The following is a 4,843-nucleotide window of genomic DNA, read 5'->3' on the forward strand; positions in this document are numbered from 1 at the left end:
ACGTCACACCGCATAGAGAGGGGAAGACAATGAGCGTAAACGGAGCGTTTCTGACACTCTAAACCGTAGTTGTATTGATTACAGACTACCGAGCATGTTGTATTTCAGCTCTGTGACCCGCAGTTTAAATTATTCTTTTTAAAAAGAGGTAGAAGGCTTTGTCATCAAAGCACCCAGTTGAAGCGCAGTCTTGAATGCAGCTTTGTTTTGTTTCTGCCGGCACGAGAGCCTCCACAAGGGGCGGAAAACAATATTTCCACAGCTAATAAACACACACACACACACACGTTTGCCTTTTTACATACTCTTAAACCTTGTATTTATTAACCTTTAATAACTCATTTCCGAGTGAACATCCAGCATTATTCTGCAGTTTCCATCTTGAAGAAGCAGTGTGGGGCGGGGCTTATACAGCTACTTCATCACCGTGTTTGGGTTCAGTTGAAACTTGTTTAGGTTCAGTTGAGTCCATGCTGTTTTAGTTCAGAAGTCAGATCCAAACCAAACACGCAGCTGCATATTAAAGAGCTTCCGGTTTAGTCGAACTGTTCTGCAGTTCAGCAGCAGCCCCAAATGTCTTCTCTCTCTGCTCTCTGTTCCAATGAAATAGGGTTGTATATATATACATATATATATACATATATATATATATACACATATATATATATATATATATATATATATATATATATACATATATATATATACACATATATATATATACACATATATATATACATATACACATATATATATATATATATATATCTATATCTATATATCTATATATATATATATATATATATATATATATATGTATATATATATATATATGTATATATATATATATATATATATATATATGTGTATATGTATATATATATGTGTATATGTATATATATATGTGTATATATATATATATATGTATATATATATATATATATATATATATATATATACGTATATGTATATATATATATATATATATATATATTATCTCTGTTCCACGAGACACGTGGCTGTCGGTCAAATACACTCCTAAACACACTATCCATGTGGATTGGTGTAACCTCGCCTTTTTTCTCACCTGCACACAGCTAACCAATCACAGCGTGGAGCGGGTGTGAATGTTGGCCGTCGTGTTTTTCAAGGGGAGCGCCCTCTGTCTGTAACCCTAGCCTGATGATAATACATAAGTCAGACCTGCAGGGTTTACCTGGATCCAGTGGCAGCTGGTGGAAAATGTTCTAGGTCGGGCCATCCTATCAATTTCAGCAAACATCCCAGTATGATTTAATGCAAAAGAAAAAATGTAAGTATCAAACGCGCATTATTACTTGGCAGTTAAATATTTAACATGTATTCCAACACGAAAACAATCAGTAAATAACACTTATATAATATAAAATAACATGTTCATTTATTGAGATGCCCCTATGGACCTTGTTATAGGAGGTAAAGATCAGGAGTGTAAACATGAAGTGTAATTATGAATACTGATGTTAAATTAAGCTATGATGAGTTTTCACTGTTAATTTAACATCTCTATTACATGTTGATGCCTCCATGACCAAGTTAAGCAGATGAGACTGAGGACAGCTATGTAGAAGAAAAGATGTTCACTTTGTCTAATATGTAGCTTGACAGAGTTCTCCATGTGTGTCCTGGTGTTCTCATGTTTCCTTACCTCCTCATCCCTCACTCCCTACCCTGGTGTTCTCATGTTTCCTTACCTCCTCATCCCTCACTCCCATAATTGTCTGTGCTGGATCTCGTCCGTCCCCGTTGTTTTAAAAAGCTAAATAAATGATTAGCATGACGTCATCCAGCTAGCCAAACCTGTCTGGTGTACAGCTAGTACAGAAGCTCAGGGGGGCCTGATCGTTCTGGCCCCAAGCTGAATCTATTTGAGGGCGCTGATTGGCTAAATTGTATGTCACTCATTTATATCTTGAATCAGCAATTGGCTAAACTGCTTCATAGACCCGCCTCTTTTGGGCCAAAACGATTAGGCCCCCCAAGCTCCGCGTTCTCAGAGTGTCGTGCACACAGACAGAGAGCACGAGCAGATACAGCACACAGGCAGAGAGGACGAGCAGGAAAAGCATATATTTTGCGCAGATATCATATTTTACACACATTAGTGGGTACATTCCATAGTTCAAAAACACAAATATTGACAATATTGATTATTATAATTATTATATATATATATATATATTTTTGTGTGTGGCTCATGGTGGGGCCATGCCCCATGGCCCTCTATTGACTAGCCGCCACTGCTCAAAACACTGACCTGATGCATCAAGTGGATATTTTTTACTGAACACAATATTATGCATTTGCCCTCTACATCCTCTAGTCTAATGAGCAGACTTATAAACGCACTGTTACAACTCCTTCATAGTGTCATATTGCTTTTCGGAGAATTGTGATGATAAGTTCATAGTAGATGCAAAAGTATACTTATGTACAATATATTATGTTGAACATTGTTGCTCCTGGATGGATCACAGCCAACCCAATTATGTTCAACACAGCTCCATGTCCTTGGTCATGATGCCACAGCACTTAAAAGAATAAACTTCATAATTCTCACAATTCTGACCCTTTGCTTTTTTATTAACAGCATTTACTTGTATTTACTTGTATTTACTTGTACTTTTACTTCCAATGAACAGGTTATGATGTTCATTTAATGTTCAGGTTGTGATGTACATTTAATATCAGAAAATTACTTTTGATACTTAAGTACTTTTGTACTTAAGTACAATAAATATCAGATACTTTAAGACTTTTACTCAAGTAGTATTCTAATAGGTGACTTTTTACTTTTACTTGAGTAGTTTTCCAGTAAGGTATCTTTACTTTTACTCAAGTATGGCTTTTGAGTACTTTATACACCACTGGAAATTAACACTGAAGACATCAAGTTTATGATGAGCACATATAAAGATTTACACACGATACAGCAGTGGTTACAAACACACCTGGTCAGAGGTCTGCACTCTCCTGAGTGCACCTTTTTTAGTTGTTGAAGTTATCCCAAAGTAAGTTAGAATAGGGAAATTGTGGTTGAAAAGTAGGTAAGAACATCTACTCAAGAACTAGCCTTAAAGGTATAATAGCAGGAATTTCCTATCAAAACTTAAATAGTCCCTTTCAATCACCACTCACGACCCACTAGAAGTGTGTTTACAGATACCCTGCCCTCTTCCTGTATTTTCTGTTTCCATCTCATTTTGCTGTGTTGGACACGTTTGTGTTCCAGTCATTCCCAGGTCATATAGCTGGCTTTGACGCACGAACGAACACACACAGAGCAGACCGGTCTCTGCGGACAGGATGAAGCCTGTGCTTTCAGAGGTGGGGGGTAGTTGTGCTTTAGAACGAAACCACCGTGAAATAATCAGAAAATAACTTTTTATTTTTCTGATCAATACTTTTGTACTGGCCGATTTATAGAAATATTCATGTGGCTGACCTGGGGACTTTAAATGGGCAGCAGGAATATAAGACATTTATCAATATTTGTTTGCAAAAAGCCCCCGAATTAAGATATTTTAACTCAACGGCAAACAATTAAATTATATGTGCATAATAAAGCAAAAGTATAGTCAGAAGTATAAATGATCTTATCAGTTAATGTAGCTTAGTCTGTGGAAATACATCATTATATTAGTTGTTAAATGTGTATTAACAATCTAAATACAGTGGGGTAAAGACTATAACATTTTCCTCTGAAATGTAGAGTAACGGTAGAAGTACAAAGGTGTGGAGGAAATTACTCAAGTAAATCATTTGAGTAAATAAGAGTGACAATCCACCTGTCAGGATCCCTATCAGACCAGACACCTCCCATGGCCACACAGCTGCACCTACTTCAGCTAATCACCTCCTGCAGCCTGACACACCAGACTCAGGTCCCACTAATGATTCCCCTGACACGATATAAACTCTGGTCCTGCAGTCTGGGGTTGTCAGGTCGTACCGTCTTTCACCCGCTTCAACCTCGTGGCATCTTCTGCCCGCCTTGTGTTAAACAGATTACACACCGCCGCTCTACCCTCCTTGGTGGTTACGGACGACACACCGCTGCTCTGCCCTCCGTGTTAAATGGACTACACACGCCGTCAAGTGGCCAGCCCTCCAGTGTCGAGCCACGGGACTCGCACCGTCGATCTGCCTACTCTCTGGTATCGAGCCACGGAACTTCACGCCGTCAAGCTGCCAGCCCTCCGGTGTCGAGCCACGGGACTCACACCGTCGATCTGCCTATTCTCTGGTGTCGGACCACAGGCTCCACACCTTCACACACATTCTAAATAAAACCTGTTTATATTAACTTCTGTCTCCTGTGGTCTTGCTATTGCAGTGGTTCTCAAACTTTTTCTGTCGCGCCCCACTTTGGAGGAAGAAAAATGTTCATGCCCCACCGCCACAACAAAATTGTAACAAAATGGTCTGTTGAACTTTTATTGAAATAACATTTTGTGACTCTTCTGTCTCTGCTTTTTGCAAATGAAGTTATATCCGTGCAAAAAGGAACTACAATTTGGCAAAAAGCCTCCTGTGGACAGGTGTTGTACATTAGCATTTCATTTCATACACTTAACACAGTGCATCTGGGCTTTGTGTATGTTACAATTCTAATGCTACTGTGATGTCCATATCAGTGAACAGTGAAAACAGTGAAACTCAACCTGATCCTCAAAGTATTGATCATAAAGCCTGAAAACCATTCACACATTTCATGGAACAGCCATAAACATGCAGTGACAGTGTGAACCGTCTTTCCTTAACACAAGCATTCCCCCCTCACAGGGTTCTGGGTCCAGTACTT

The sequence above is a fragment of the Melanostigma gelatinosum genome, assembly GCF_949748355.1.
Source record: "Melanostigma gelatinosum genome assembly, chromosome: 16".
Taxonomy (NCBI): domain Eukaryota; kingdom Metazoa; phylum Chordata; class Actinopteri; order Perciformes; family Zoarcidae; genus Melanostigma; species Melanostigma gelatinosum.